This window comes from Callorhinus ursinus, unplaced genomic scaffold (assembly GCF_003265705.2).
Source record: "Callorhinus ursinus isolate GAN/ISIS: 27379988/994484 unplaced genomic scaffold, GSC_fseal_2.0 scaffold28, whole genome shotgun sequence".
Taxonomy (NCBI): Eukaryota; Metazoa; Chordata; class Mammalia; order Carnivora; family Otariidae; genus Callorhinus; species Callorhinus ursinus.
In genome coordinates this window covers 20,348,845-20,362,409 of record NW_027397090.1, presented here as the reverse complement: position 1 = coordinate 20,362,409, position 13,565 = coordinate 20,348,845, and positions in this window count along the sequence as shown.

Sequence of the window (13,565 nt, the reverse complement as noted above, 5' to 3'; positions counted from 1 at the left end):
GAAACTGCCCCATTCTCTTTTATTTTAGGAAGCATTCATGAAGATTCATAATAACTCCTTTTAAAATATTTGGAAGAATTTACCAATGAAGCCATATAGTCTTGGACATTTCTGTGTGGACGTTGTTTGATAACTAAGACAAGCTCTTTACTTGTATAGGTCCATTTAGATTTTCTATTTCCTCTTGAGTCATTTTTAGTTCTTCTTTCTAGGGATTTGTCCATTTCATTTCAGTTATCTCATTTGTGGTATACAGTTCACAGTATTCTCTTATAATTATTTTTATTTCTGTAAGGTCAGTAGTTATGTCCCCTCTTTCATTTCTGACTTTAGTAATTTGAGTCTTCTTTTTTTCTTCTTCTTCTTTTTTTAAGATTTTATTTATTTATTTGACAGAGAGAGAGAGCACAAGTAGGCACAGAGGCAGGCAGAGGCAGAGGGAGAGGGAGAAGCAGACTCTCCGCTGAGCAGGGAGCCCGATGCGGGGCTCGATCCCAGGACCCTGGGATCATGACCTGAGCCAAAGGCAGACGCTTAATGACTGAGCTACCCAGGCGCCTCTCTTTTTTTCTTCTTTGGTCTAGCTTAAGGTTTATCAATTTTGTGGATTTTTCTGAGAACAAACATTTGGTTTAGTTGGTTTTCCTATTGATTTCATGTTCTCTATTTCATTAATTTCTGCTGTAGTATTTATTATTTCATTCCTGCTGCTTGCGTGGGATTTGGTCTGCACTTCTTATTCTAGGTTTTTGAGGTGAAAGTTTATTGATTTGCAATCTTTCTTCTTCTTCGCTGTAAGTTATACCTATAAATTGCTCTCTAAACTGCATTCAGAAATATTCATGTGTCATTTTTTAAATTTTTTGTTATCTCAGAGTATTTTCTAATTTCCTTTGTGATTTCTTCTTTGAGCTATTGGCATTTAGTAGTATGTGGTTTAATTTGCACATATTTGTGAATTTCCCAACTTCTGTTATTAATTTCCAGTTTTACTCCATTGTGACTGCAGGTCATACTTTGTACAATTTTAGTTTTTTTTAAGAATTGAAGTTTGTTTTGTGACCTACCATATTATCTGTCCTGTAGAATGTTCCATGTATGCCTGAGGAAAATGTATATTCTGCTTTTGTTAGGTGCAGTGTTCTATTCATATTAGTTAGGTCTAGTTTGTGTATATTGTTGTTCGAAATCTTCTGTTTCCTTGTTGATCTTCTGCCTAGTTCTATCCATTACTGAAAGTGTAGTATTGAAGGCTCTGATGATTATTGTTGAATTGTCTATTTCTACCCTCAATTCCATCAGCCTTTGCTCCACATATTGCAGGGCTCTCTTGTTTGGTGCATATATGTTTACAATTTTTATAATTTCCTTATGGATAGACACTTTTAGCATTATAAAATGTTCCTCTTTGTCTCTAGTAAAAAAATGTTAAAGCTACTACATCTGATATTAATATAGCCACTCCAGCTTTCCTATGGTTGGTATACACATGATATAACTCTTTTCATCCTTATGCTTTTAACCTATGGGAATCTGAATCTAATGCTGTCTCATGTAGTTGGATGATGTTCTTTATTGACTATGACAGTCTCTGCCTTTTGATTGGATTGTTTAATCCATTCATAGTTAATGTGGTTATTGATATAGTTAGACTTTGACTGTTTCCTTACTCTCTGTCTCCTTTATTTCTTTTGTTCCTCTCTTCTTTACTTCATTCTTTTGTATGAAGTGAATGTTTTCTAGTGTAACATTTTCCTTTAGTGATTCTTTATATTTTTTTGGTTACTACTATAGTAGTTGCTCTAGGGCCTACCACACCTATCATAAAAAATCTGATTTAGAGTTCTACTAACTTCATTTCAATGTGATATAGAAATGATATTCCTAAATAGACCTATTCCCTCTCTGCCCTTTTGTGTTATTGTTATACATATTAAATTTATATGTATTCCATGGGGCGCCTGGGTGGCTCAGACATTTAGTGTCTGCCTTCGGCTCAGGTCATGATCCCAGGGTCCTGGGATCGAGCCCCATGTTGGGCTCCCTGCTCCACGGGAAGCCTGCTTCTCCCTCTCCCACTCCCCCTGCTTGTGTTCCTGCTCTTGCTATCTCTCTCTGTGTCAGATAAATAAAATCTTAAAAAAAATTTATATGTGTTCCAAACCAAATAGTAGTACATTGTTATAATTGCTGTTTTTATATAAAAAAACTGAGAATAGAAAGAGCAAGTATGTATTTACTCAATTGTTCTATTTATCTTATTTACCATTTCTGGTTTTTTTAATTGGTTCATGCAGTTTTGAGTTACAATCTGGTGTCGTTTGCTTACTCCAATATAACTCAGCTCCTACCTACCTCATTTATGTTGTTATTGTCAAATATATGACATTTGTGGCCCAACAATACATTGATATGCATGTTGTTTCATACAATTGTTTTTTAAATCTGTTAAGAGAAGAAAGAAGAAAATAATATGTATTCTGTGTTTTTGTTTTGTTTTGTTTTGTGTGTGTGTTTTGGGTAATTACATAGTTACCTTTAACAGTGCTCTTTTTTTCATGTGGATTAGAATTTTCATTTGGGTGTAATTCCTTTTAGCCTGAAAAAACTTCTTTTAATATTTCTTATAAGATGGGTCTCCCAGAAGAAAATTTGCTCAGTTCTGGTTCCTGAGAATATTTTTATTTCACTCTCATTTTTGAAAGATAGTTTTGGTGGATATAGGATTCTGAGTTAAACACTATTTTTCTTTCAGCACTTTGACTATGTCATACCCCTGTCTTCTGGGTTCCATTGTTTCAGATGAGAAGTCAGCTGTTGTCCTATTTGGATTCCTTTGTATGTGACAAGTCATTTTCTCTTGTTGCTGTCAAGATTTTCTCTTTGTCTTTGTCTTTCAGCAGTTTTACTCTGATATATCTGGGTGTGGATTTCTTTGTATTTGTCCTGATTGGACTTTGCTGAACTTTGTGAATGTGTAGATTAATGTTTTTCAGCAATTGGGAAGTTTTCAGCCATTATTTCTTCTATTATTTCTGCTCTCTCCCCTTCTCTTTGATTGCCATTACATGTATGTTCTTGTGCTTAAAGGTGTCCTGGTTTTCTCTGAGGTTCTGTTCAATTTTCTCCATTCTATTTTCTCTGTTCTTTGGATTGCATAATCTCTATTATTCTGTCTTTAAGCTCACTAATTCTTTCTTTGCCAATTAAGATCTGCTATTTGAGCCCCTCTAATGAATTTTTCATTTCATTTATTATACTTCTCCAGAATTTTTATTTGGTTCTTTTTTTTTTTAAAGATTTTATTTATTTATTTGAGAGAGAGAATGAGATAGAGAGAGAGCATGAGAGGGGGGAGGGTCAGAGGGAGAAGCAGACTCCCTGCTGAGCAGGGAGCCCGATGTGGGACTCGATCCCGGGACTCCAGGATCATGACCTGAGCCGAAGGCAGTCGCTTAACCAACTGAGCCACCCAGGCACCCCATATTTGGTTCTTTTTAATACTTTCCATGTCTATTGATATTGTCTATTTGATGAAACATTGTCTTCATATCTCCCTTAAGTTCCTGAAGCATGGTTTCCTTTAGTTCTCTGAACATATTTATAGTGGTTGCTTTGAAGTCTTTGTCTGTTGCATATGACCTAATGGTCCTCTTAGAAGCACTTTCTTCTTTCTTTATATTCTACGTAAAAATGTTCTTGTTTCTTTGTATGTCATAATTTTTTGTTGAAAACTGGACATTTTAGGTAATATGTTTTAGGAACTTTGGATTGCCCTTCCTCTTGGACTTATTTTTGCTATTTGTTTTGTGACTTGGCTAGACTATTTTAGTGAAGTCTGCTTTCCTTGCAGCATGAAGGCATTGCTGTTGCTCCTCTGGGGGCAGAGCCTCGAACACATACATAGTTCCCCTGGGATGGTGGTGGCTTGGTGGGGCTCTCTTTGAATCGTCTCTTTCTCTGAGTTCTGTTAGGCTGTCATCTTCATTTGGTGTTACTCTCCACCCCTTAGGTGCAACTGATCACCAATTGCTTGCTTTATAGTTTTCAACCTTTCCCTAGTTCTCTCTATGCTTATGAACTAGATGGCCTGTGGTTTAGCTTATTGCTCCTAACCAAGAGGAACGGTTGTCCTCTTAATTTAAGCCACCTTAAGCTTAAACTTCTCCATGCTTTTTTTCAAACAATGTCAGTTCCTTTGTGGAGAGCTTTGGAGCTCTTTTCTTATGGGAAGCCTCTCCTCCTGGACAATGTCTCTGATCTACTACTGAGCCCCGAATAGGGCAGTAGACTCCGGTCTGCATGACTTGACTTTCTTATTCTGGAAACTCTCCCCTAATCTGGGGCAAGGGTGCTGAGGGCCCCAGTATTCTTGGCTGGCTGTACTTAGGGCAGAGCCTCTATCCTATGGGTGGGAGATGGTGGAGGAAGGGAGCTCCTGACCTCTCGGCCACACTCACCAGGAATTCCTCAACTTGGAACTGGACGGCATTAGAAATGCTGGTGGCCTGCCCTTCCTGGTGAGGGATATTAAGACTTGTTTGGGAGCTAAGGGGAAGGGGGGGGCACCATCTTCTTGGCCTCACTTACCCAGAGTGGAGGGTAAGAAGCTGAGAGTGGAGAAGGAAATAAGGAATGGACCATGGCTCAAATATCAAAGATTCGTGCTGTTCTTACCAAGTTTTAGTATGGTTCCTCGAATAAACTTTTCTTCATTTTTTATATGCCCTCAGGACAACTTCCAGAGACTTTAAATAATTGTGTTTTTTTAAATAGCTATTACCAGATATTTTTTTCTGGTGAGTGAGTCCATGGAGCTCCTCATGCTGACATCACGCCATAACTTTTTAATGAACTGCCAAATTGTTTTTGAGTGTTTGTACCATGTTGCATTCCCACTAGTCCCAGTTTCTCTACAGTCTCAGTCCGTCTCTGGTCAGTCTTTTCAATTTTAGCCACTCTTATAAGTATGTAGTGGTATCTCCTTATGTTTTTAACTTCATATTCTGATGGCTAATGGTGTTGTGCCTATTTGCCTTCCACATATGTTCATTGGTGAAGTGCCTGTTTAAAGATTTTGCCCTCTTTTAAGTTGGATTCTTATTGAGTTTTGAGCATTCCTTATCTATTATGGCTATAAGTTCTTTATTAGATATATGCTTTGAAAAGTTTTTCTCCCAGTCTGTAGTTTGTCTTTTCATTCTCTTAAGAGTGCCTATTGCAAAGTGGATGTCTTTACTTTTGATGAAGTACAAGTTATCAGTTTGTTCTTTTATATGTGGCACTTTTGGGTTGTACCTAATAAATCTTTGCCTATCCCAAGATCATAAGGTTTCTCCTAAAAGTGTTATAGTTTGGGGCTCTACATTTAAGTATATGATCCCATTTTGAGTTTAATTATAGATATGAATTTTGGATGGAACTTCAATTTTTTTCCCTACTTATATCCAATTGTTTCACCATAATTTGTTGAAAAGACTATCCTGCCTTCCCTGACTTGACTTTGACCATTGTTAAAAGTTAGCTAACTATATTTATATATTTCTGAGAATTGATTTCTGGACATCAATATACTTTACAATCTTTGTGTCAATATCACATTGTTTTGATTACTATAGTTTTATGATAAATCATGTGATCAGCTAATATTAGTCCTTCAACTTTGTTTTTATTTTTTAGAGAAGTTTGGCTTTGGGTCTTTTTTTTTTTTAAAGATATTTTTTATTTATTTGACAGAAAGAGAGCACAGGTAGGCAGAGGGGCAGGCAGAGGGAAAGGGAGAAGCAGGCTCTCTGCGGAGCAGGGAGCCCGATGCGGGGCTCGATCCCAGGACCCTGGGATCATGACCTGAGCCAAAGGCAGACGCTTAACCAACTGAGCCACCCAGGCGCCCTGGGTCTTTTTTTTTTTTTTTTATATCTTCCATGTCTCTATTTAACTTTTTAAACATAAAGAATACAATTACAATAACTGCTTTAATATTCTTCTCTGCTAATGTTAATATGTTTCACTTTCAGTTTTTTAAATCTTTGAGAAGAAAATATATTTATGTTGAATTAATTTGAAAAAGTGAAAAATATTCCTAGAAATGGAATATGAGTCTATTATGTCCATATGTGGATTGAATGCAAGCATAAATACAAAGAAAGTCTCACTTTGTACTTGAAGTATCATAATAATTTAAATTCAATTTCATTCTAAGTTTCCTAACTTCAGAAAGTTACTATTCACATATCATCTGGTCAGTTTTGGTTAATTAGTTTTTCTCCTCAATGTGGGTTGTATATTCCTGCTTCTTTTAATGCCTGGTAATTTTTTACTGGATCCCAGGCATTGTGAATTTTACCTTGTTGGGTACTGAATACTTTTGCATTTCTACAAATATTATTGTGCTTCATTCTGGAACACAGTTAAGTTACTTGGAAACACTTTGATGATTTGAAGTCTTGCTTTAAGATTTATTCGGTGGGGCCACAACAGCATTCCCTCTAGGGCAAATGACTCCCTACTGACAAGGCAAGATTTTCTTGTATTCTTTACAGTGCCCTATAAGTCATGAGAGTTTCCAATCTAGCTGATGGGCAGAGGCCCCCTTCCTGGTCTTGTGAGAGTACTGGGCATCATTGCCTCTAATCTTCTCAGGTGGCCCTTTGTCCATTCCTGAATAGCTTCTTCACATGCATATGCTGACCCATACTCTCCCTCTGCTACATCAGTGAAGGGAGCCCTCTGAAGTTCTTTCTCCGTGCAGGTCTCTACTCTTCTAGTATTCTACCTAATGACTCTAGTATTCTACCTAATGACATCTGGTCTCCCCAGTCTCAGCTCCGTCTCTCAACTCAGACCACTATACTCTATCTTTTCCCTCTCCCTGCATCATGACCTGGAAACTATCAAAGGCAGTAAACTGGAGTAATCACAGGGCTCATCTCCTTTGTTTCCTGGCTCTTAGAGATCAATCACTTTCCTTCATTGTCTGATGTTCAGTGTCTTATGTCTTGAAAAACCATTGTTTCATACATGTTATTTATTTTTTGGTTGTTTCATGTGGGAAGGTAAATCTAGACTGTTACTCTCTCTTGGCCAGAAGTAGAAGTCTTTTCATTATTTAATTTCATAAGTTAAATTTCATAAATATTATTACTTTGGGGAGGCATGGAGGGTGGACTGGAAGGCTGGAGTTTGAAGGGGCTGGATCAGACTCAGAGATGAGTGTGGAGGCAAGCAAGAAGAGAGAGACCAGGAGGTCTCCACTCAGGCACATTGGGATTTGACTCATGATTCCTGGTCCAGGAAGGTCTCTGCTTTTGCAGCCACTGCCCCAGTCTTGTGGCTCAGGGTGGTTGGAGATTTGGCAGGAAGGGTTCTGCATGGGGGTATGGCTACCTCATCTCTGGGATGAAGGACCCATTTCTGGCCCCTTTGGTATCTGAACAAAGCTCTGTCCTGGGCATATCTTCTCCCAGATATCTTTCTATTTCCTCACCTATGGTAGGCAGGAACATCTTAAGGCCTGGCATATGGTGTGGCCTCAGCCAGGTGTTAAGAGTACACTTCAGCTCTCACCTAAGGCTGCCAGCACTATCTTGGTGACTGGCAATGAATCTTCATATAAAAATACAGTTGTTCTGGACCTATTTATTAAAAGGGCCTTCTTTCTCCATTGAATTTCTTCGGAGCTCTTGTCAAAAATCAGTTAACTCTGTAAGAATGGATTTATTTCTGGACTATTTCTATTCCATTGATTAGTTTGTCCATCCTTTTGCCAATACCATAATGAGTCTTGAAATTAAATAGTGTAAGTCCACCAATCTTTCCCTTCTTTCTGAGATGGCTTTGGATATTCTAGGTACGTCACATTTCTACATAAATTTTAGAATAAACTTGTCAATTTCTAAGAAAAGAGCTACTGAGATTTTGATTGGGATTGCATTAAATCTATAGATCAGTTTGGGAATCAACATCTTAGCAATGTTGTCTTTCAACCCAAGAGCATGGTATGTATCCACATTTCTTTAGATTTCTCTTAGCAATGTTGTGTACTTTTCGATGTACAGGTCCAGCACAACTTTGGCTAAGTTTTCTCCTAGTCCTTATACATTTCTGATGCTACATAGTACTGATTTTTTTTAAGAATCATATTCTAATTGTTCATTTCTATTACATGGAAATATAATTGATTTTTGTATTATCTTGTATTATGAAATCTTGCCTAATTCATTTATTATTTCCAGTAGATTTTTTGGAGGAGGTAAATTCCTTAGAATTTTCTATGTATACAATGTGTCATCTTTAAAATATATTTTTGTTTCTTACTTACCAATCTGTATGCATTTGATTTCTATTTTATTACCTCATTGCATTGGCTATAATCTCAAGTACAATGTTAAATAGAAGGATGAGAGCAGACATCCCTATCCTCTTTTCAATCTAAAGCAAAGCACGCAATCTTTCACCATTACATGCGATGCTAATTGCTGGTTTCATATAGATATCCTTTATCAGGTTGAGGAAGTTTCCTTCTGTTCCTAGAATTTGCTTAGAGTTTTGTTTTCACCCCACATCATGGGATTTAGACAGGTATTGAATTTTTCAAAATTTTTTTGCATTTATTGATGTGATAATATATTTTTCCTTCATTGTTAATGTAAAATGTACTGATTTTTAAAATATTAAAGCAACTTTGCATTTCTGGTATTAACATGTCTGCACTTGCATGCATATGCACACACACACACTTTTTTCCCCCTGCAATTGATGTGCTAATATTTGTTAAGGATTTTGTGTCTATATTATTAAAGAATATTGGTCTGTAACTTTCTTATAATGTCTTTTTCTAGTTTTGTTATTAAGGTTATGATTGCCTCATAGAATGGTTAGAAAGTTTTTCCTCCTGTATTTTCTGAAAAAAATTAGTCTAAGATTGGTATTATTTCTTCTTTAAATATTTGATATAATTCACTAGTGAAGCCATCTGAGCCTAGACTTTTCTTTGTGGGGAAAATTCAAAGTTTTAGTAAGTGTAGGGCTATACATGTGTACTGTGAGTGTGTGTGTGTGTGTGTGTGTGTGTGTGTGTACATGCACACATGTGAATTATGGAGTTTTGTGCCTTTTAAGGAATTTGTCCATTTTATCTAAGTTATCAAATCTATTGGCATAAAGTTGTCCATAACATTCCTTTATTATTGTTTTTATTATTGTTTTACTGTCTTCAGGATCTGTAATCACATCTCCTTTTTCATCCTTAATAACAGCAACTTGTATTTTCTCTTTTTTCTTTTTTTTTTTTTAAGATTTTATTTATTTACTTGACAGAGACACAGTGAGATAGGGAACACAAGCAGGGGGAACGGGAGAGGGAGAAGCAGGCTTCCCGCCGAGTAGGGAGCCCAATGCGGGGCTCGATCCCAGGACCCTGGGACCATGATGTGAGCTGAAGGCAGACACTTAACGACTGAGCCACCTGGGCGCCCCTTTTTTCTTTTTCTTTAATTGAGCTAGCTAGGGGTTTTGTCAATGTTATTGATCTTCAGATAACCAACTTTATATTTTCTTGATTGTTCTCTATTGTTTGTTCATTTTCTACTTTATTGATTTCTGTTCTTTATTATTTCCCTCTATTTTGATTTTAATATGTTCTTTTTTAAATTCTGAAGGTAGAATTTAGATAATTCATTGTAGGCATTTCTTCTGTAGGCATTTAAGCTGTAAATTTCTTCTTAAGCATAGCTTTTGCTTCCTTCCACAGATTTTGATATGTTTTGTTTTAATTTTCACTACTTCAAAATATTTTCTGATTTCCTTTGTGATCTCTTCTTTGACCTATGGATTATTTAGATGTGTGTTACTTTTAAAGATTTGAGGATTTTCTCATTAACTTCCTATGGATTTCTTAATCTCTACTAGTAGCTAGAGAACATACTCTATTATTGCAGTGCTTTTTAATTGAGCATGACTCATTTTGCTGAATTTCCAGGTGCATTTTAAAAATGTGTATTCTTGGGTGCCTGGGTGGCTCAGTCATTAAGTATCTGCCTTCGGCTCAGGTCATGATCCCAGGGTCCTGGGATCGAGCCCCACATCGGGCTCCCTGCTCAGCGGGAAGCCTGCTTCTCCCTCTCCCACTCCTCCTGCTCGTGTTCTCTCTCTCTCTCTGTGTCTCTGTCAAATATATAAAATCTTAAAAAAAAATGTATTCTTCAGTATTGTTTTATGGATTTCAGTTAGGTTAATGTGGTGTTCAGATCGTCCATATCCTTATTGGATTGTCTATTTTTTATCAGTTAGAAAGGAAGTTCAAATTTGTGTCTGTGGATGTGTCTATTTCTTTAGTTCTCAGTTTTTTGCTTCTCTGCATTTTGAACATCTGTTATTAGGTGCATTAATGTTTAGAATGGCTGTATCTTCCTGAAGAATCCACTTTTATCATTATGAATCAATTCTCTTCCTCTAGTGATACTTCAATGTCCTTTCTATTTTCCCACATATTTGTCATTTTTGGCACTCCTCACTGCTTCATGTAAGTAAGCTTGCATCTGCTATTATTCCTTTTCAATCTGAAGAACTTCCTTTAACATTTGCATTTTAAATCTGCCTGAAGATGAATTATCTCAGCTTTTGTTTGCATGAAATATCCTTATTTTCCCTTTATTTTTAAGGAGTGATTTTGCTGGCTACAGAATTCTAGATTGAATTTTTTGGTAACCCTTCAAAGGTGTCGAGATGTTATTTTTCTTGAGAGAGTGTTGACTGGTTTTCTGACAGGCAGTTAGTTTACTGGCAGATGAAATTGATCCTGTTGAGGTTTGCAGGTAAGTGTTTTAGGGTGGGTCCAGAGAAGCCCCTCACAATGGCGAAGCAGAACACCAGTGTCCTTGAGCCCTGTGCAACCTCCTGGATCCCCATCCAGCTCTCAGCCACCCACTAGCTGTTCTCTGCTAAACCTAGCGGAGCACAGCCCTGTGCATTCGCAGCCAGTATTCTGCTGACTCAGAGGTGCTGTATGCAGAATTCTACACAGTGCGTCTCTACACAGCTTCCTTGTTCCCACACCGTGCCTTGCAGTTTACCTCAGTAGTCTTGAGCACCAGTCTCTTCCCCCTTCCCAGTGAGCTGTCTGTTTAGGTTCTATATCCCTGTGCCACGGTTGGGTGAGTGCATCGGGCATAAAGCCAGAATGTGGAGCTCACCTTGCATGTTTTTCTTCTCTTGAAAATCACAGCTCTGCTTTCTCTGATGCCTAATACTTGAAACAGCTGCTTCATATATACTTTATCTAGTTTTATAGTTGCTTGTGGGAGGGGGTAAATCTTACACTCAGTACTTCATGACTGGAGCTGGGGGTTAAGACTTCCTTTTTATTGTTCACCTTTTTTATATATAAATTCTTTTTAAGATTTTGACAGAAAGCGAGCGAGGGAGAGAGTAGCAGAGGCAGAGGGAGAAGCAGGCTTCCCACTGAGCAGGGAGCCTGATGCGGGGCTCAATCCCAGGACCCCGGGATCATGACCTGAGCCGAAGGCAGACATTTAACCAACTGAGCCACCCAGGGGCCCTTTTATTGTTCATCTTTTGTATTTGAACTATTTTTTTTTTACCTGTGCATGTATTTATAGCAATTTTTAAAATGATGGCATAAAAGATCCTAGCGTGGCAGTGCTCATTTTACTCGTTGGCTTACAGACCGCTTGCCTAACAGTGATTACACAGGTTGCCTTGAACCCCTCCTCTTCACTGGGGGTTCGGGGGTTGGGAATGAGCTAGCCTTCAGTATGAAAGCTGGTTCAGCCACTGACTAGTTCTCTGGCCTCAAGTAAGCCACTTGGTCTCTCTAATCTCCAGTTTCTTCTGGGAAAAATATAGAGGATAATCCCTCCCTCATAAGGTAGCTTTAAGAAGAAGTCATTCCTCTGAAGTGCTTACCACAGTCCAGGCTATAGTGTAGGTGTTCGGTGAGTCTTGTTTCTTTCCTTTCTTCTTCCTCGCCCAGTGCTTGAGCAGGGGAGAGCCTGGTCTAAGCCTGGAGCTTTTCCTTTCTCTCTTTGCAATTTTCATCTTGAGAGAGTGAGTGTAGGAAAGTATCCAGGCAATCGGGAAGCCAGTGCAGCCAAGTCCTGCAGGGAACTCCCTGGGTGGATGGATGATGGATGAGTGAATGATGGATGGATGAGTACATGGGTGGATTATGGATGGGTGGATGGATGGGTGGGTGAGTGGGTGGATGGATGGGTGGGTGGGTGGGTGGGTAAATATCAGAATTAATGTTTATCCTATTTGCCTCTCTAGGGTCTTAGCTCTGAAGGCAGGGCCATACCTCCTTTATCTTGTGTCTTTGTACAGGAATGAATTTGTTCTACTTACGTCTTTACCACCTGGAAGCTGAGGACACAGGTTGCAGCTATCAGATTTTGTTCTGTACCCCACAGGGTGTGCATCAGACCCTTCAATGACTCCCTAGAAAAAAAATCCCAGCTCCTTACCCTGCCCACAGGCCTCATGACCGCACCCCCCCCCCCGAACCCTCACGCCTGTACCCAGACACATGGGCCTCCTTGCCATCCCACAGATGTGCTTAGCCCAGGTCTGCTTTAGGACAGCTGAGCACACAGGCTTGGCAATCCTGGTCACTTCAGATAGTGAACACTTCTGCAAGCAAAGCAAGATAGGGTCATGGGGCAGAGGGGTAGGGCAGGAGGGGCTTCCAGCAACCTCAGCCCCAGGTTAGGCCCCTCCTTGTCTCCAGGGCAGGGGGCCTCTCCTGCGGGACCCAGCGCAGCACCCAGGGCTGGAGATGCCCCGGCTCCCAGGGAGAAAGGGGAACGAGGGGGGCAAGAGCGTGCCCGCCGGCCAGGGGCTGAAGGAGCAGGACTTCACCCACTTGCCTATGCTTTTATTAAGCACCGACTTTGTGTCAGACACTGTTCTGGGCCTGGGGGTAAAGCAGTGAACAAACGAGACTGCCTTAGGCGCCAATTTCACTTTGGGGCTGGGGTGGGGGGAGACAGAAGGTAGAGGACCCCATAAGTATACAGCGTGAAGCGAGGGAAGGACCGGGCGGGCGGGGAAGAAAACAAAATGCGGCGGCAGCCGGTGCCCTCCGCACGGAGAAGGAGCAGCCCTGCAGTCCCTGCGCAGAGAAGGAGCATGTGCAAAGACCCTGGGGCAGGGACAGGAGGCGGCTGGAGCGCGGCAGTCCGGGGAACGACTGGAGGCGCGGCTTGGCAAGCCCCGTGTTTAAGAACACGGACTCCGTGGCCAAACTTGGAAAACGGGGTGTTTCCTATCCAAAGCTAGATTCCCAGCTTCTAAACGTTGACATTGCTGGAGCCATCAGCCCACTGGCTGGCGCGGAGAAGCGGCGCCCCCCACACTGGGCACCGGTCTCCCTCCTCCCCCGCCTGGGCCTGCAGTGAGGGGTGGGCTCTGCCCATCCAGGCCCTGCACCCCTGCCCCTCACGGCACCTGTGCTCTCGCTGCTCCTGCCAGCTCCAGCCTCTCCTCCGCTCCCACCTTCCAGCCGCGGCCTCTCCTCCGGCTCGGCTCGGCTCCGCTCGGCTCGGCTC